Below are 21300 nucleotides of genomic sequence, written 5' to 3'. Positions count from 1 at the left end.
AAAAAAAAAGCTGGATGCCCATCATTATCCTTCTGTTGAAGGGCCTGGATGATGCGACCCTCCTCAGCTGATTTCCCTTCATAGGTGCCACAAACAAGTTGAGCATCACCCATGCATGTTGCACCACACTTGCATTTGTTTCAGGTAGTCTTTAATAAACACACTAAGCCTAGACAATTCATGGAGCTCTGTTATCTTCTAAAATTGCATATTAGTGCAGAATGCTTAAGTGAAGGCAATTTTCTCACATCATGGATTTTAGGGATGGAGAGAGGATCAGCTTTCTTTATAAAGGAGGTCATTAGAATACAATTAGCCCCTGTTAAAGGGGCTTCTTGGTCTGAGTATTTGAAACTGATCGACTGCCTTAACTTGATGTAAGTTAGTGCTCAAGTAGCATCATCTCCAGTATAGTATTGGTTCTTGGTGCTAATGTTTCGTCGGTTACCCGATTATTTCAGTACTGGAGGTGCTGTGACGGATTCTATGGTGCTCGTGCTCATGGGACTCTCTTAAACTCACCGAGTCTATGCTTTACACATTGAAACACTGGCCATAGAGTAGGATAGACAATATTTCTCTATTAATTTATGTCGCATTAGGATAACCGTTCTAGCCTTTTACTGCAAAGGCCTTGAAAATCATAGCACATTAAACCCCATAAATATTGATTTATGAAATTCCAAAATTTTCTCCCTGAAAATGGTAAGATCTGACTTTATGTTAAAGGAAATATATTGTCTTCAGAAAAGTGCAAATTCCAACTTATTATATATGAATATAGACAAGAAAATGAAACTGTGATATAAAATTACCTGAAAGTTTTTAAAATGCATTGTAATTGGAATTTAAAATACAAAAACAGATTACGAGCACCACCTACTCGTAATCAATTGTGTACACTGCTTAGTACAAAAGGCAGGACAAGTCTGAAAACTTTTTCGTTTTATTCTTGATAAATGTGCTATTCTATAACTTATAAAGATTATGTGAACTTGACATATATACAACAGCATTTCCTTTGCTTACAACCATAAAAATACTATACAGATTACATAATTTTCAAGATATTTAGCCACGACTGTTACTGATATCCCAAAAGAATTTATGACTAGTGTTCAGCAGACACAATTTACCTCTCAAAAATTTCTTTCTTAAAATACAAAGCACAGTTAAAGTCACAAAATTCTAAATGATTTTGTATTTTTCCTAACTATGCAAACCTGTCCTTTAATAGGAGTGTATTTTCAGCATATCTGGAACTCGGCTGTTAAGATTTATGATGAGGTCTCGATAGTTACTGATGGATGGTGAGGAACTGCATCCCACCTACATCACAATAAGTAGTCACTTTGACCTTAAACCTAGGTATAACCAAGGACTCGTATTTGTATAATCAAGATAAAATCTCAATCTCAGCCTGACTCATGAAAGTGCTATCACAGTCAGGGCAGGTCTGCAAAACACTAGCAACACTAGACACGGACCCTCAGAGCACAAAGCACTACAATGGTAATCCAGTATGGAGCAAGTTGTGATCGTAGAGCGACAATGGGAAGTCACCTTCTAGACAGGACGACACAGAGAGAAGTGAAGCTTGTCTCGCAGCAGCCCGTAACACTGTCCAGCAGTGGAGTTGCCTAGTAACCTATTATGTAGTTACAAATTAGGCACCTTTTTTCCCTTCTGGTTATAGAAAATAAACCCCATATAAATGACTCAGAAGTTTGTTCCTGCGTAAGAATAAATACCACTTGGGTCTACTCCTCCATAAGCATCAAAGTCAAGTAAGACAAGAGGCAAGGCACAGTGACAATGCCCTAGAGACCTACCAAAGCCACTCTCCACTCAAGCTAGGACCAGGGAGGGCTAGGCAATGGCTGCTGATGACTCGGCAGGTAGACCTGTAGGCTCCTTCAAACGCCCCCTCCTATCTCACAACAATGGTGAGGTTGCAGACACTACAAGAAATTATCAATTTGAGCGGGTCTCAAACCCCAGTCCAGTTGATCGCATATAGGTTACCACAACTCCAACTCTTTACTCTGCTTACTGTCAAAAAAATCAGCCAAAACAATTGCCTTTCCCTTTGGACAATGAATGACAGAGCCACCTAGTTAAGTACAGGAAGAATGGTTAGGTCTACACCAAAAAGTGGGCTGTCCCAGATAGGGTTTCTTTTATGGTCAAATTGTATTCCTTTTCAATTGAAGCACAAACTCTCTCAGAAACAGCTCTCAGTAGAGTATAGTTATTACATGTCAAATCTAATCGGTTACCTCTCCAAAAATGATAAGTCTCCTGTTTTTCCAAATAAGCCCATCTACAATCATCATTGAACTAGGGTTTGTCCTTCAACTAGGTATTCTAACACACAAAAGGTGATATGCCCATCAATTATGTTGACCAGATTTTCATTAAAAATAACATCAGGTTCTGGCCCTTTATACAATTATGACAATTCAAATGCAAAAGAAAACTCAAAATGCCATTCCAGTCTTCTTGGGATTTTATTTATATCTTCAGTGTAACACAACAGAGACAGGCTGCTCATTCTTAATTACTATCGAAACCAATGCATGATCTTATGTTCCAACTGGATGATCAACCTTGCATGTTATAACACCAGGGCAGTCAGTGCATACCAGGTCTAAGCAATTTCTAGACTTGTGAGTAGCCTTACTTATGATTTGCTCACAGTACAGGAAACAGAATTTAACCTCTCCTTATGGTAAGCACTGAAATATGATATTTTAATTATAAAATAAATTTTTGAATATACTTACCCGGTGAATATATAGCTGCAACTCTGTTGCTCGACAGACAAAAAACTGTACAAAAAAACTCGCCAGCGATCGCTATACAGGTTGCGGGTGTGCCCATCAGCGCCAGCTGTCGGCCAGATACCAAGCTCCATGTAAACAAAGACTCAATTTTCTCCTCGTCCCACTGCGTCTCTATTGGGGAGGAAGGGAGGGTCATTTAATTTATATATTCACCGGGTAAGTATATTCAAAAATTTATTTTATAATTAAAATATCATTTTTAAATATTTAACTTAGCCGGTGAATATATAGCTGATTCACACCCAGGATGGTGGGTAGAGACCAGTAAAATATGTTTACATTTTATGAGCTAAGAGTTTTTATTTCATTTTAGAAGTTATCAAAATAACAAAAACAAAATAAATAGGTACCTGGTAAGGAAGTCGACTTGAACGATTACTCTGCCTTATAAGTACGTCTTCCTTACGGAGCCTCGCGATCCTCTTAGGATGCTGATAGACCCCTAGGAGCTGAAGTATCAAGGGCTGCAACCCATACAACAGGACCTCATCAAACCCCTAATCTGGGCGCTCTCAAGAAATGACTTTGACCACCCGCCAAATCAACCAGGATGCGAAAGGCTTCTTAGCCTTCCGGACAACCCATAAAAACAACATTAAAAACATTTCAAGAGACAGATTAAAAGGATATGGAATTAGGGAATTGTAGTGGTTGAGCCCTCACCCACTACTGCACTCGCTGCTACGAATGGTCCCAGTGTGTAGCAGTTCTCGTAAAGAGACTGGACATCCTTTAGATAAAAAGACGCGAACACTGACTTGCTTCTCCAATAGGTTGCGTCCATTATACTTCGCAGAGATCTATTTTGCTTAAAGGCCACGGAAGTTGCTACAGCTCTAACTTCATGCGTCTTCACCTTAAGCAAAGCTTGGTCTTCCTCACTCAGATGTGAATGAGCTTCTCGTATTAACAATCTGATAAAGTATGATAAAGCATTCTTTGACATAGGCAAAGATGGTTTCTTAACTGAACACCATAAAGCTTCAGATTGGCCTCGTAAAGGTTTGGTACGCTTTAAATAGAACTTAAGAGCTCTAACAGGGCATAAGACTCTTTCTAGTTCATTGCCTACGATCTCCGATAAGCTGGGAATATCGAAAGATTTAGGCCAAGGCCGAGAAGGCAGCTCATTTTTGGCTAGAAAACCAAGTTGCAGCGAACAGGTGGCTTTTTCTGACGAAAATCCGATGTTCTTGCTGAAGGCATGAATCTCACTGACTCTTTTAGCCGAGGCTAAGCATACCAGGAAAAGTGTCTTTAGAGTGAGATCTTTCAGGGAGGCTGATTGTAACGGCTCAAACCTGTCTGACATGAGGAATCTTAGCACCACGTCTAAATTCCATCCAGGGGTAGCCAAACGACGCTCCTTGGTGGTCTCAAAAGACTTAAGGAGGTCTTGAAGATCTTTATTGTTGGAAAGATCTAAGCCTCTATGCCGGAAGACTGATGCCAACATGCTTCTGTAGCCCTTGATAGTGGGAGCTGAAAGGGATCGTCCTTTTCTCAGGTATAAGAGAAAATCAGCTATTTGAGCTACAGAGGTACTGGTCGAGGATACAGAAACTGACTTGCACCAGTCTCGGAAGACTTCCCACTTCGACTGGTAGACTCTAATGGTGGACGCTCTCCTTGCTCTAGCAATCGCACTGGCTGCCTCCTTCGAAAAGCCTCTAGCTCTCGAGAGTCTTTCAATAGTCTGAAGGCAGTCAGACGAAGAGCGAGGAGGCTTTGGTGTACCTTCTTTACGTGAGGCTGACGTAGAAGGTCCACCCTTAGAGGAAGACTTCTGGGAACGTCTACTAGCCATCGAAGTACCTCGGTGAACCATTCTCTCGCGGGCCAGAGGGGAGCAACTAACTTCAACCTTGTCCCTTCGTGAGAGGCGAACTTCTGCAGTACCTTGTTGACAATCTTGAACGGTGGGAATGCGTAGAGATCCAGATGTGACCAATCTAGGAGGAAGGCATCTATATGTATTGCTGCTGGGTCCGGGACTGGGGAGCAATAGATTGGAAGCCTCTTGGTCAGCGAGGTTGCAAAGAGATCTATGGTTGGTTGGCCCCAAGTGGCCCAAAGTCTCTTGCACACATCCTTGTGGAGGGTCCATTCTGTTGGAATTACTTGCCCTTTCCGACTGAGACAATCTGCTATGACATTCAAGTTGCCTTGGATGAACCTCGTTACTAGGGAGATGTCTTGACCTTTTGACCAGATGAGCAGGTCCCTTGCGATCTCGTACAACGTCAGTGAGTGGGTACCTCCTTGTTTGGAGATGTACGCCAAGGCCGTGGTGTTGTCTGAGTTTACTTCCACCACTTTGCCTCGAAGGAGAGACTTGAAGCTTTTCAAGGCCAGATGTACTGCCAACAGCTCCTTGCAGTTGATATGCATGCTCCTCTGACTCGAGTTCCACAGTCCTGAGCATTCCCAACCGTCTAGTGTCGCGCCCCAGCCCACGTCCGAGGCGTCCGAGAAGAGAACGTGGTTGGGAGTCTGAACAGCCAGGGGAAGACCCTCTCTTAGGTTGATATTGTCCTTCCACCAAGTCAGACAAGACTTTATCTTTTCGGAAATCGGGATCGAGACCGCTTCTAGCGTCTTGTCCTTTTTCCAGTGAAAAGCTAGATGGTATTGAAGAGGACGGAGGTGTAGTCTTCCTAGTGACACAAATTGTTCCAGGGATGACAGCGTCCCTACCAGACTCATCCACAGCCTGACTGAGCAGCGTTCCTTCTTCAGCATGTTCTGGATGAATAACAGGGCTTGACTTATTCTGGGGGCCGACGGAAAAGCCCGAAAAGCTAGACTGTGAATCTCCATCCCTAAATACACAATAGTTTGGGATGGGACCAGTTGCGACTTTTCCAAATTGACTAGGAGTCCCAATTCCTTGGTCAGATCTAGAGTCCACTTGAGATCCTTCAGACAGCGACGACTGGAAGAGGCTCTGAGAAGCCAGTCGTCCAAATAAAGGGAGGCTCGGATGTCCGATAAGTGGAGGAATTTGGCCACATTCCTCATCAGCCTGTAAACACGAGACAAGCTGTGCTTAGGCCAAAGCACAGGGCCCGAAACTGGTAGACCACATTTTCGAAAACGAATCTCAGAAAAGGTTGGGAGTCTGAGTGAATGGGGACGTGGAAGTAGGCGTCCCTTAGGTCTAGCGAGACCATCCAGTCTTCCCATCTGACCGCTGCTAAGACTGACTTTGTGGTCTCCATGGAGAACTTCGTCTTTGTGACAAAGACATTCAGAGCACTGACGTCTAGCACCGGTCTCCACCCTCCTGTCTTCTTTGAAACTAGGAAGAGGCGGTTGTAAAATCCCGGTGATTGAAGGTCCGAGACTTTGACCACCGCTCCCTTCTCTAGCAAAAGAGACACTTCCAGTTTCAGGGCTTGTCTCTTTTCTTCCTCTCTGTACCTGGGAGAGAGATCGATGGGAGACGTTGCTAGAGGGGGTTTGCGTACAAAAGGGATTTTGTACCCCTCTCTGAGTAACTTCACAGATTGTGAATCTGCGCCTCTCCTCTCCCAGGCTTGCCAGAAGTTCTTGAGTCTGGCTCCCACTGCTGTCTGAAGTTGCGGGCAGTCAGACTCTGCCCTTAGAGGACTTGGATCCTTTCCTCTTCCCTCGCTTCCCTTCGGCACGAGCACCTCCTCTGCTGGAGGCTCTGCCACGAAAGGGCGGAATAAAGCGAGACGCTGGAGTGTCTATCCTCGGTCTAGCGGAAGATGAAGGCAAAGGGGGAGCTTTGCGAGCTGAGGACGCAACTAGATCGGGAGTGTCCTTCTGCACTAACGAAGCAGCAATTTCCTTTACCAAGACTTCTGGAAACAGGCACTTGGAAAGGGGAGCAAAGAGAAGTTCAGATCTCTGGCATGGTGTAACTCCAGCAGACAGGAACGAGCAGAGAGACTCTTGCTTTTTCAGGACTCCGGACGTGAATGAGGCAGCTAGCTCATTGGACCCATCACGGACGGCCTTGTCCATGCAGGACATAATGAGCAAAGAAATATCTTTATCTGTCGAAGAGATTTTCCTGCTCAGGGCTCCTAAGCACCAGTCTAAAAAGTTAAAGACTTCAAAAGCCCTAAAGATCCCTTTCATAAGGTGGTCCAGGTCCGATGGTGACCAACAAATCTTCGAGCGTCTCATGGCAAGGCGGCGGGGAGAGTCTACAAGACTTGAGAAGTCGCCCTGGGCAGAGGCAGGAACTCCCAAGCCGAGAACTTCTCCCGTGGCATACCAGACGCTCGATCTAGAAGAGAGTTTAGATGGGGGAAAGGCAAATGCTGTCTTCCCTAAACTCTTCTTGGACTCTAACCAGTCTCCTATCAGCCGCAAAGCTCTCTTAGACGAGCGTGCGAGGACGAGTCTAGTAAAGGCAGGTGCGGTAGAAGGCATGCCTAATACAAACTCTGACGGCGGAGAACGAGGAGCCACAGAAATAAACTGGTCAGGAAACAACTCTTTGAATACAGCCAATACTTTTCTAAAGTCCAAAGATGGTTGAGTTGACTTAGGCTCGTCCAGTTCTGACTGTTGATCGTCTTGTTGTTCAGCAACATCCTCATCAGAAAGTTCCTCATCCGAAAACTGATGAGGAAACGGCAACGGAGTGGGCAACGTCTGGTTCGCTGAGTCCGGTCGCACTGGTGCATGCGTGACGGAGCCGGACGCAACGTCATGGAACTGCTGCACAGTCTGTGAACTGTCAACAACCATGGGAGCGCGAGGACGCACAGCGTCCACCCGAGACTGTCTAGACCGTCTGGGTTGAGCAGTGGAAACCACACCGGGTTGCGGAGGTTGACGCACCGCGTCAAAACAAGTCACCTCTGATGGTTGTTGAACGTCCTGAACGTCAACAACCACCTCCGTGCGTCGCTTAACGTCAACGTGCGGCTGGCAACCCACACTGGATCGCATCGGTGGAGGAACCACCTCAACTGGTAGACGCGAGAAGGTTACCTCAGCGTCAACAGGACGCACAACCGATCGCTTGGAAGGTTGTTGGTCAGAAGGTACGGTAGCAACCTTCTCCGCATGAAAGTCCTGCATCAAAGACGTAAGCTTGGACTGCATGTCTTGCAGCAAAGTCCATTTAGGGTCTACGGGAGCAGGTGCGGCGACAGACGGTGTTAGTGACTGAAGCGGTACCCGCTTTGCCTCTCTTAGGCGGTGAGCAGTCATCAGATGACGGCAACGAGTCCGAACTGACCCAGTGGCTACAACCGGGACGTTGGACTTGTCCTGAAGGGACCGATTTACGCTTTAAAGGTCGTGAGACCTTGGTCCAAAGTTTCTTACGAGAAACACCTTCAGACGACGAGGTATAAACGGGCTCTCTCGTCTTACGTAAGTAGGGGCGATCTTGGGGAGATACGCCTGATACCATGGAGGGAACGTCTGTTCGCTGATTAAAGCCTCTCGAACCCATGCGTCGTGCGACATTGCTTCTCCCCTGGACTTGGGAGCTTGCAAGAGGTCCCGGACTAGGAGGACGACAGGCACGAACAGACGAACCCTCAAGCGCAACACTGTTCACAACACTTTCACTTGGCACTTTATCACTTCCCGCGGCACTTTAGCACTTAAGCTCCTTAACATCCGCCATGAGTTGATTGCGGTCACTTGCAAGGGACTCAACTCTCTCCCCCAGGGCATGGATGGCACGTCATGTCAGCCATCGATGGTTCCTGAGTGCTAGGAGGGGGGTTAGGAACAACCACTACAGGGGAAGGAATAGGTTGTGGGGCATGAGGAGAGGAAACATCAATAGACCTAGAAGAACTTCTCCAAATTCTATCTCTCTCTAGCCTGCGTGTGTACTTTTCAAATTCGATAAAATCGAATTCCGAAAGGCCCACGCACTCCTCACACCGATCTTCCAATTGACAGGTTTTACCCCGACAATTGGAACAAACAGTGTGAGGGTCGAGAGAAGCCTTCGGAAGCCGCCTAGAACAGTCCCTAGCAATGCATTTTCTAAACTTGGGAACTTGTGAAAGGTCAGCCATTTTGAATTGGTCAAGGGAAAATTCCAAAAAACTATCTAAGTCATCAACAATGAATCCGATACAAAAAAAGAGTTCAAGGATTTATTTGAAGAAAAACCCTGCACAGCGAAAGCTCAAAACCAGAATATAGTACTTCACCAAAGATGATGTGAAAAACTCCAGTTAGCAACAGCGAGTAAAGTACGTCTTGTCGACACGTCGACAGAGAGAAAATTGAGTCTTTGTTTACATGGAGCTTGGTATCTGGCCGACAGCTGGCGCTGATGGGCACACCCGCAACCTGTATAGCGATCGCTGGCGAGTTTTTTTGTACAGTTTTTTGTCTGTCGAGCAACAGAGTTGCAGCTATATATTCACCGGCTAAGTTAAATATTTAAAAATTCACCGGAAACCCATATATTCAAGATATATATATAAAAAAAAAAACATTTATAACAGGTTACAACTGAAAACCATATTTCAAAAAGTTAAGAAACAGATGCATGGGTTAATATATTTTTACTGTACTAAAAAAACTGAAATTTGCTTGAAGAAATGGACAAGTTCAGGCTAGTTTAGCATTTTTCTCTATGTTTAATTAGGGTTGGGGTATGATAACTTACGCATTAGTCGATTCAAATGTCTGTGTTATCTCTAGTGAAGCCGGAGATTCGATGAAAAAAAGGACCGTTATAATGTAATTGTGATCAATCATGACAAAGGTTCGTGTGCAAAAGGCCTCAGCCGGAGTCTGAGTGGCGGATTTCACCGTTGCACTCCAAATATCTGACTAGTTCTCACCCAATGAGTATCCATTATAGCGGAGTATAACTCAAGGTGGAGCTAAGGGTGTCGTCATAAAGCGATCCCAAATAATGACTCATACACTAACGTAACCTATTAATAGTGCTAGCTCTATTAACAGTAACCACATCAATAAAACGTGAATATCATTAAACGCAATATTATCAACTCGGAGAATAAGAGGAGGCAGAAATAACTCGTGATCGTATAAAACGGAAAACGGGAAATCCACCTCCTCTACTCGAGCTTAATAAAGAAAACGAGAGAAGGGGTAACTCGTAACTGTAGAAACAGAATACGAGCACTCTATGCTCACGCTCTCAAGGTTACATAATAAAAAACCAAAATCACACAATAATATGATAAGAATAATGATAAAATTGTAATAACCAAGAACGAAGAATAACGACAACGTAACAATTAAACATAAAGATATAGTCTAAATCGCGCACCTTCCTGAGGCGTGAACATAACTATAACAAAGACTAGATCGATATTCTTCGTCCAAATTGGACTTGCTAGCAAATAAATACCATAGTAAAAAACAATAATAAATAATGATAATAATATTGGTCATAAAACGTAAGTGATATAACTTACATGACAGAGTACCAGAAGGGCAATATTAACTTGAAAAACTACCGAATTGAACAAAACCAAAATAGCTGCCGATACCGAGGACGGCCAATCCTCTTCCAAAATTAAAATCCACATTACTGGAACGAGAACAAATGCCCGGTACTGAAAAAAACTGTCAAAACAAACTATGGTACTTAACATTGGTAAAGGTGAAGTAGCAACGTCAGTCATGTTGAATTAACGACAATCACTTGCGAAACACCTAACAAAATAAAAAAACGACTTAGCGGGCAAGTCCAAAACAGAAGGATGACCTGGAGAGCGCGAGTAGTAGGTGTCGGTGGAGTAGTCCAACTGTATTCTCTAGGGCCTGTCACGGCCCTCCCCTTTGATGAAGGGATTATCTAAATGGAAGACAGCCTGTGAATAGTGGTTTACACACGCCCTTGTTAAATACACGACACCAACAAGGTGTTTGCGCGAGGGTTGTGACCTCTGCATTCCATGCTTTTATCTTTCTCTAGTATATTTGGAAGATTTATATTAGAAAAGTGTAAAGAAGGACCCTTTTCACCGGGCGTCACAGGTCTCTCCCCAGAAATAGATTTTTCCTTCGTCAAAATCCCTTTTCTCACTCTAAGCCCATTTGTTACATTTAGGAGACTGATGGTGCACTATTGCACATGCATTGCTTGCCTTCGCTTTTGCCAGCTGTTCCGTTTTTTGTACAATGTAATCATTACCTGGCTTTTATAACCAATTACGAGCTTCCATATATTTATGCACACGTACCCGGATGTTGTTCCAAAACAGCCATTTTCCTTCCACCCTCCCCTTCAGTTTCAGATTGACTACCATCACAAAGATGTCTCAAAAAGGAAAGCACAATCTATTTCAAAATTTAATGTAATTTCATGTATGTTGGCACTTGAAAACGCTCCCCGTTCAGTGTATAGTATAGTTATTGGTGATTACATCAAAAGTAAAAAATAACCCCAAATAATGACCCACAGGGCTTGAGTGCAGCTCAACATGTACCGCTTGCCAGCACATAGGAGCAGTGATGTTATGTTAATTTTGCAAGCATAGCGAGCCACGGCAGAGCAAAAACCATAAGTAGGCTTAGCAAATCAAGTAAATTATAGATAATCGATAATTAAATTTTCAGCCAATTACATGAACCATCTATTTATCCTACTGGTTAACTTGTGTTTATTTTGCATTTCTAACCATTAATATGGGTGCAAATCAGTCATTTTGGGTATTTCCAAAACCAAAAATAACCCGGTTTCCCACAGCAGTCTCCCATAATTGTTTTTATATGAGCGTTCAAAAACTTGCAAACGGGTGGTTTGCCCCAATAATCATTGGTCAGAAATGCATAAAACACAAGATAGCGAGTAAGAAAAATCTATGGTTCATGTATTTGGCTATTATTATTACTATCAGTATTATTATTATTACTACTACTTGTTAAGCTACAACCCTAGTTGGAAAAGCAGGATGCTATAAGCCCAAGGTCTCCAACAAGGAAAATAGCCCAGTGAGGAAAGGAAACAAGGAAAAATAAAATATCTTAAGAACAGTAACATTAAAATAAATATTTCCTATATAAACTATAAAAACTAACAAAAGAAGAGGAAGAAAAATAAGATAGAATAGTGAGCCCAAGCATATCCTCAATCAAGAGAGCTCTAACCCAAGAAAGTGGAAGGCCATGGTACAGAGGCTAATAGCACTACCCAAGACTAGAGAACAATGGTTTGATTTTGGAGTGTCCTTCTCCTAGAAGAGCTGCTTATCACAGATAAGTGTGCCTCTCCAACCAATACCAAGAGGAAAGTGGCTACTGAACAATTACAGTGCAGTAGTTAACCCCTTGAGAGAAGTAGAATTCTTTGGTAATCTCAGTGTATGGGGACAGAAGAGAATATGTAAAGAATAGGCCAGACTATTTGGTCTAGTTTATGTGAAGAAAAAAGGAAAAAGGAACCGTAACCACAGAGAAGGATCCAATGTAGTACTGTCTGGCCAATCAAAGGACCCCAAAACTCTCTAGCAGTAGTATCTCAATGGGTGGCTGGTGCCCTGACCAACCTACTACCTATAAATTAAAGTATCATATATCTACCACTGTTTCTACTGGAAATTATCAGGCTTTGGACTTGATAAATATATGGGTTTTATTATAGTTCCAGTCAGAAAAACCTTTTCTAATAAATGTTTTTTTCTGTAAGTAAACTACTGTACTGTTTTCAGTAAAATTATAGTTACAGACGGAACAACGCTTTGAACAGAAAAAATAGTTTTTCCTGTAGCAAATAATGTGCTTTCACTGAATTTGACCTTTCTTTCAACCGCAAAGTGAAAATTGTCAGACCATCTAAGAATGTGGATATTCTTTTGAAATCTAATGATTTTTGCTCTGCCGTGCACTCGCTTCACTCACATAAAAAGAAAAATATCAAGCTACTATGCACTGGCAAGTGGTACATGCTGAGATGCGCACGCTAATACTATTGATTATTATTTCTTCGATAATTAAGATTGTATTTGCACTGAAAATAAGTCTCACTTTCGACGAAAATGGACATTTTTCTATAGGAAAACTCCTTTTTTTTTTTTTAGTAGAAAAGCTTTTCCATCCGTAACGATGACAAAATGATATTTTCTTCGAACATGACTTCTATTTTAAGGGATATTAAGTAATTTCTGATATTCTCTAATATATCAACCGAGATACGCTCTCACTCCAAACTATCCATTTCCAGTGGAAATATAAGAGCATTTATAGATTAGGGTACACAGGTTAGCTCAGACTACAAGGAGCCTTTGTATATCAGCGGCCAGTTCCTCCCATTTGAGTTAAAAATAGACATAAACTAAACTAAACTTTCCCCCCTAACCTAACCTACAAGCCGTATCCTTACCTAACGGAGGGGCTAACGACCCCTTGCGACCCCCTTACACTGCCGTATTCAAAGTACGTAGCTGTTACTTTATTAGCATAAAATAGAATGTACCGTCACTATCCTAGCTTAAACTTTTAACAGCTATTTAGACAGTAGTTCGTATCTTAACTTACCGCTATTTTACAATTCTATCTTCGTCTTTTTTTTCTTTAAATGCAGGAATCAGTAGAAAACCAAAGACGGTTTTCACCTTTCAGCGAGTTCCCAGTTTCTCATTGCTCTCTCCACAACACAAGCTTAAAGTTAGTAGTGTAGGTCACAGTCTTTGTAACGGCACCCATACTTAGGCTTTCATTTTACCTAATGGTGCCGTGGAATTTGTATTTTATTTTCTAGATTTTCCAGTTGTAAATTATACTCACAAATATACTTCAAACAAGAGCATGTAATTTTTTTTTTTATTTCTGGATGTGATTTAACTAGTAAAATTCACTATTTCTGACAGTATTTAATTTATGCAGTCTACAGAGGAAGAAAGGGAACAGGGAGATAAACTACATGAAGTTTAAGCACAATAACATTGTAATAAATCTTTCATACAAAAACTTCACAATAACAAGAGAGATAAATAAGATTGAATAGTGTGTTCGAGTGTTCCCCCCAAGCAAGTGAACTCTACCCTAAGACTATGGACGACCATGGTATGATGGTACAGAGGCTATAGTTTCGGCCAACGTGCTTTTTTTTGCATAACATATCAATCTTTAGTCCATCGTTTTTATAACTTATATAGCTCTTTAAAGTTGCGGAGGCCCTGTATATTTTTCTTTTATAATTAAGAATTCTTAAAATTACTTTTGCCCATATATATACTTTTCACAATTTAAAACATATTTTCATTGCCTTTCATGGTACAGTATATCCATGAACTCGACAGCTCGGCCGTAGGAGGGGCGTCATTGGAGGGGGAGGAGGGACAAGACTCCCCTTCCCCCGAATGCCTCCCTTTGCCACCCGTCCCCCTCTCCAAACCCCAAAAAGTAACATCTGGTTTCCCATTATTCCTACCTAAAATCTTATGTATCATCACTGTGACATCACACTTAGTTATATTTTTCGTGACTAAGACTAGCGAACAAAAAAAGTTGATTTTTGAAGGGTCCCTGACTTCGCCAGAAATTATTGTTGTACCTTAAACTCAGCGATCTATGATTCACGCTGATATAAGCAATAATAAATTGCCGCTAATTGTGTATTCCCAGACCAAAACGTTCTTACAATCTTTCTCTCTCCCTCCCTAGTGTTCTCAATAACTGGTCGCACTGAGGGGTTATTACTCTCTCTCTCTCTCTCTCTCTCTCTCTCTCTCTCTCTCTCTCTCTCTCTCTCTCTCTCTCTCTCTCTGTGAATCGATGTTATGAAATCAATGAACCTAGACATACTATTATTGTTGTCTCACTGTATAGCATCTTCACTAACTGCTAGCTAAATATGTGCATGTGGTTCTGTTGCAGAATTTGCAGTGATTATATTTTTCCAAACCTACATAAATTTTCTCAAACAAATAAGAGGAGATGTAACGTAGGATTTTACAAACGGTTTGAGTGGGTTGAGTATTCTTAAATAGGAGAACAAGCGTTTATTGCTTTGCATGTAGACACTTTGCCAGTATCGTACAGAGAAGAGGCGAGACAGTAATTGAAGTGGAATTTAGAAAATGGAAGGATTCCTGAAAATTTTTAGAAAAAAAAAACATTTTAAAAGTGAAAGACATACGAATGCTATGAGTGTATATTCCTCTTCCTATTTTTTTAAGCTTTTATAGTTTATATATGAAATATTTATTTTAATGTTGTTACTATTCTTAAAATATTATATCATAATTGTTCATTCATGTAGTTTATTAATTTCTTTATTTCCTTTCGTCACTGGGCTATTTTACCTGCTGGAGCCCTTGGGCTTATATCAAGCTGCCTTTCCAACTAGGGTTGTAGCTAAGCAAGTAGTAATAATAGTAATATACTTAAGCACCAATAATGGCGAGATAAATGAAGAATAGTGGGAGTACAGGAGTGTTGTTGAAATGTCTTGCTTATATGGCTAAAAAAAAAAAACACACTATAACCCCAGTAGATTAGGCCCGCTTCAGTAGCAAAAGTGTCTCTGCTCCCCCCCCCCCCCAAAAAAAAAAAAAACTGAAATGACGTCCCTGGGCCGGAGGCTATTATAATTATTACTATTATTGTGATTATTACTATTATTATTATTATTATTATTATTATTATTATTATTATTATTATTATTATTATTATTATTATTATTATTATTATTATTTTCTATATGTAAGCATGCTCTTTGCATTCCCCAAGAGAGATGAGTTCACCCAAGGTTTACCTAGGCTCCAAAAGGCACTAGAAGAGTTGGAAGACCCAGCCCTACATGTGTGAGGACTAAGAAGCGTGAAGTAGATGATGATGAATGGAGAATTATTGAATGGAAATCTCAAGATAGAGACGAATGGTGAAATCTAACCGAGGCCCTTTACTTCAATAGGTGTAGGGAGAGATGATGATGATGAAACAGTGTAAAGCGACTGTGTGTGACTTGATAACATTTGCACGAGAAAAGCTAACATTTAACTATACATCAAAACATCCAAATTATTTACAAATAAGAAATAATGATCCACATCATGAGAAGCGTTAAAATAAATCTGTATAACAATAATAAAAAGGGGGCGTCTATTTACATCTCCACTCTATTTCAGAAATCTATAGGTCTCAAATTATGGCATGCTGCCTCTTTCTTACATCAGTGGAACAAAACGCACAGGGATATTCTTTACTTTACTTTAAGGGCTGTTTTTTTCTGCAGGACCTCCACAGTCATAGTATCATGTTCGTTCGAAAACATTCACCATTTCACACTGCATATTACTCTTTTATTTTTAAATCGACTAGCATGATAAAGCCTTTTGCAGACGTAATTTCGAGACTATATAATAAGCTCCCACGAAACATTCGAATGATTGAAGACATTAAGGCTTTCAAGAAGAAACTGAAGACTTTCTTATTTCAACAGTCATGCAACAGTGACGATTTAACAGTAAATGAACAATACGCGATATGAAACGTTAAATACTCTGAACGAACAAGGTAACACGACAGTGGAGGTCCTATAGAGAGTGGGGTTCCCCTGCTGTATGGACCGGAAAAGCAGCCATCAAAGTAAGAAGACATTCATTGTTTCCTTTCCTCACTGGGACATTTTGCCCTTTTTGAGCCATTGGGCTTATAGCATCTTGCTTTTCCAACTAGGGGGCAGCCGATGGGGACTACGGTCTACCTCAAAGCCACAGCAAAGTCCTGCAAAAGAAGGCAACAGTGCTTACCACTCATGGTAGCCGTGGCTTACCCCATACAAATGGGAAAAAACAGAAGTTACAGCCTAGTTTGTAATAATAATAATAATAATATCTACACTTGAAGAACAACACTGGTTACATCGACACAGATAATTGCCTGTCAGTGACCTACCAATACTTCGTTACTGAAGATTCAAATTCCTTAAACGTTACTAAAAAGAGAGATATTATTATTACTATTATTATTATTATCATTTGCTAAGCTACAACCCTAGTTGGAAAAGCAGGATGCTATAAGCCCAGGGGCTCCAACAGGAAGAATAGCTCAGTGAAGAAAGGAAACGAAAAAAAAAAAAAAAAAACATTTCAAGAAGAGCAACAACATTAAAATAAATCTCTCCTATATAAACTATAAAAACTTTAACAAAACAAGAGGAAGAGAATTACGATAGAATAGTGTGGCCGAATGACCCTCAAGCAAGAGAACTCTAACCCAAGACAGTGGAAAACCATGGTACAAAGGTTATGGCACTACCCAAGATTAGAGAACAATGGTTTGATTTTGGAGTGTCCTAGAAGAGTTGCTTACCATAGCTAGTCTCTTCTACCCTTACAAATAGTAAAGTGGCCACTGAAAAATTACAGTGCAGTAAGAATTGTTTGGTAATCTCAGTGTTGTCAGGTATATGAGGCAGATGAGAATATGTAAAGAATAGGCCAGAATATTCGTTGTGTGTGTGTGTGTGCAAAAGGAAAATGAACTGTAACCAGAGAGAAGGATCCAATGTACTACTGTCTGGCCAGTCAAAAGACCCCATAACTCTATAGCGGTAGTACCTCAACGGGTGGCTGGTGCCCAGGCCAACCTACTACATACCAAAGTAGTAGACTAGCAGTAAGATAACGTCTTTATCTTTTATTATAAGGATATAATTACATTTAATGATTTTCATTATTTGGTAATAATCCTATTACAGAAATATGTGTATGAACTTGTATAATGTTTTGCTGCAAAACAATATAAATCAAAATAAATAGTTTCAAAATTATTAAGTTAAGCCTACATACTTAGAAATATTACTTGTATATCTAGTTTAAATTAATATACATGACCCTTTGTTATAGAGTTTGAAACGGTTTGAAATATTTTTTTTTTTTTGCAATAAAACTTAAATAAAATATGTTATTAAATATAAAGCTATGGTTTTTAAAAATACTCTTTGTCACGAGTTGTCTCGATGTGGACCGAGTTTACCGCATATCTTAGGCTACATAGCTGAGTTTTAATTTCAAACTCTAGTGTAGTACTAACATGACAACCCACATTATGCTCTTAATATAATGTTTGGACAATGTTGTTAAAATTCATATAAAAGTTATATTTTATAGCATCAGTAGCTTATTTATCTCTATTCGAGTTAGTTAATAGCCCTTTTCGAGGTCAGCCCTTTTCGAGTGTCACCCCTTTCCTAAAGACATATCTTATAGTAGCTGATATCCATGGAGGCTGTCTGGTTTATGAATTTGTAGATTTCATGAAATGTCTGTTCTTCTTTGTGCTCTAGGAAGCAGTTTCTGTTGTTTGAAATGATTGTTTCTAAATATTTTATCAAGCTAACCTCTTTGATGCTCTCAATTTCTGTTAGATGGACTGTACTGTTTTGTCACGTGTTCCAACCAAGTTCTAAGATACAAGTCGCTCACACAACAATACGAAGATTATGGGCATCAATCAGAAGCCCAGGTTCAAGGGGGGGGGGGGGGGGAGATCAAGCCCCAAACGATGTCACCATGTTTCCGCCTACGCTACGTCATCCAAGCGCCACGTTTGTATGTTGCGTCGGAATGTGTGTTTCTGCTCTCTCTCTCTCTCTCTCTCTCTCTCTCTCTCTCTCTCTCTCTCTCTCTCTCTCTCTCTCTCTCTCTCTCTCTCTCTCTGATGGCTTACCTTGATGGCTAAGTGGATGCGAGCGAGAGAGAGAGGTGGGTGTTAACACGAAGTTAACAGCCGAGCAAACTGTAAACCTGGCGGCCTTTCACCATTACAAAAATTATCTAGAAAACCGGTGCCGGCTTCTTTCTCTATCGAGTCGTGTGACTTGTATGATTTTAAATCTTAAACATATTTATTATCTCCAATCTAAATGAGCCGTTCGTTATACATGGCTCGCATATTCCACGGACAATCATGACAGAACAGAACCGCATAATGTGAATGTGCTATGTTGCCACATTTCTTTATTGTTAAACAAGTACTTCGAGTATTGCATGCTTACTTTCCTTTAATATGCTAAAATATTTACTTTTATATTATATTGGTGTGTTTACCTCTATAATGTCTTTGACCTAAATTAGACAATTGGCCTCTTGTTTAATCAGCAATGCAACGATGTATCCAAGCTTGAATACCCCTAACCTTTATTTTAGAATGGTCGGCTATACTAGATGTGTAGGCTAATACAAAGCAGATCAAACTGCACAAAAATTATTTATTAGTTACCTCCTACGCAGACGGCATAGCTTAATTGCATACTTCATATTTCAGTTTCTATAGCCTGTCTAATATACCGGGCAACTTCCTTGTTATGGATTCTATTTGTCCTACTTTTATGGTATTGCTTGTAAATTTTCTTAATTCTCTACAACCAAACAAATGCATTGTTGTATCCTCTGCCTCTCTCCACAACTCACAAAGCTGAACATTTTCATTCTTGTTTCTATAATATCCGTTTAAATTTCATATTCAACCTTGTCTTCCTCACTATGATATATACATTGGTCTTCCACTGTCTTGGGTTAGAGTTCTCTTGCTTGAGGGTACACTCGGGCATACTATTCTATCTAATTTCTCTTACTCTTGTTTTGTTAAAGTTTATATAGGAGACATTTATTTTAATGATGTTACTCTTCTCAAAAATAATTTCTTTCCCTTTTTCCTTTCCTCACTGGGCTATTTCCCTGTTGGAGTCCCCGGGGCTTATAGCATCCTGCTTTTCCAACTAGAGTTGTAGCTTAGCAAGTAATAATAATAATAATAATAATAATAATAATAATAATAATAATAATAATAATAATAATAATAATAATAAGACAACGTCCATTAATGTTAAGGTAACCTTTGTAATCCCTTCTTGTCATTACCATTTTCAAAAGTCAACTGTCATTTCTATTTTAATAGTGGCATGTCAATCCAGTCTTCGTAATTTTCCTTCCCCTGCTTCTTGAGCAATCTCCAGGGGGTATTATCTATAATCTCATTTTCATCATGTCCTGGTCATATCCATTATTTTTCTTACACTTTGTTTGAACATCCTCTACTTTAGTTTGCTCTCGCATCCATGTTGCTCTTTTTCGGTCTCATAGCATTTTTCTCCTCAGTATTCTTTCCATGGCTCTTCGAGTTATAACTACATTAAACTCTAAGGCTTTAGTAAATCTCCTAGTTTCTGATGCTCAAGTTGACACTGGTAGGGCCATCTGATTGAATAATCTCCTTTTTAGGAAAGGTGACACATTAATTTTCATAACCACTTTGTTTACTAAAATCTCTCCATCCCATGTTTATCATTTTAATTTCGGGCTCATGTCCTGGACAAAAAACTTTACTGTCTCTATAGGCTCGTCCATAACTTTTATTTGTCTCTTCCTTTTCATTGAACAATATCTTAGTTCTACTCATTCATTTTCAGTCCTACATTTCGCTTTTTTCTATTCGAATTCATTATATTTTGCAATTCCTCCAAAGATTCAACAAACAAATCTCAAGTTACTAAGTTAATCCCTATTAATGTTTATATCTACATTTCCCAATCTAATGTCTTAGAAACTACTACTAGGCACGCTGTGAATAATTTAAGAGACGGGGTCCCCCGTCTAACTTCTCTCTCAATTAGAATGTTCTTACTGTCTTTATGTAGTTCTAGAAGCGGGTATTCAACAACTGTCCATGTCCAGGTAACCAGTTATTCAGACGTATCCAGGACAAAATACCAGAGAAAATGCCATAACATAATCCCACAATGAGACTAAGGACAAAATACCACAATGATACCAAGGACAAAATACCACAATGAGACCAAGGACAAAATCCCACCATGAGACGAAGGACAAAATTCCACAGTAAGTTACAAAGTAAAAAATTACTTTTTTATTTATGAGTTAATGGTGCATACTGTACTCATGAACCACTTCGTATTAGTGTGCGCATATAATTTTTTTTTTTTTTTAGTATAATTTAAAGGAACATATCTAACGTTAACATAATTTATATTCCCGATCGGGTCCACGGCCTACCCCCAAAACCAAAGTTAAGTTCTTCAAAAAGAAGGCAACCGTTCTTACCCCATAAAAGTGGAAAAAACACGTTACTGGAAGATGATTCCAGTTATTTCATCCATAATTGAAAACTGCTGAATCAATTGTGATTTTTTTTCTTTCTGCTTTTATTCACTGTTCGTGAGCTTTACACTACACAAAGCTAAACTATCGTGCATATCATCCATTGGCAGAACATGAACAGGCAAGAAGAAAAGCACGGCTTCGTGTAGTGCAAGCAGAAGAACAGTGAATAAAAGCAAAGTTTTTTTTTAATGTATACTAAAAAGTAAATGCATTACATAATGCACATCAACATAAACTGATTCTTTAATATGTACTAGGCCCATTACCATCATGATCATCATCATAAATATCTCGTACGCCTATTGAGGGCATCGGTGAGATTTCGCCAGTCGTCTCTATCTTGAGCTTTTAAACTCCACTATTATTAGTGTTATAAATTAATGTTTTATTAA

At 40.2% G+C, this 21300-nt stretch overlaps 1 protein-coding gene across 2 annotated transcripts in view; it reads right to left on the bottom strand.

Moving 5' to 3' along the window:
• The window catches only part of LOC137645060 (uncharacterized), a 171863-nt gene that overhangs the window by 50313 nt on the left and 100250 nt on the right, over window positions 1-21300 (bottom strand). The window contains exon 1 of one of the 2 annotated variants that reach the window (XM_068377914.1): window positions 13317-13415. The exons of the other annotated variant lie outside the window; for it this stretch is intronic. The gene's annotated coding sequence lies outside the window, so the exon portion shown is untranslated. Of the gene's footprint in view, window positions 1-13316; window positions 13416-21300 lie in introns of those variants that run through there. 2 annotated transcript variants of the gene reach the window in all.

Source organism: Palaemon carinicauda, chromosome 8, assembly GCF_036898095.1.
Source record: "Palaemon carinicauda isolate YSFRI2023 chromosome 8, ASM3689809v2, whole genome shotgun sequence".
Lineage (NCBI taxonomy): Eukaryota > Metazoa > Arthropoda > Malacostraca > Decapoda > Palaemonidae > Palaemon > Palaemon carinicauda.
This window is presented reverse-complemented; position numbering and strand designations above follow the sequence as displayed.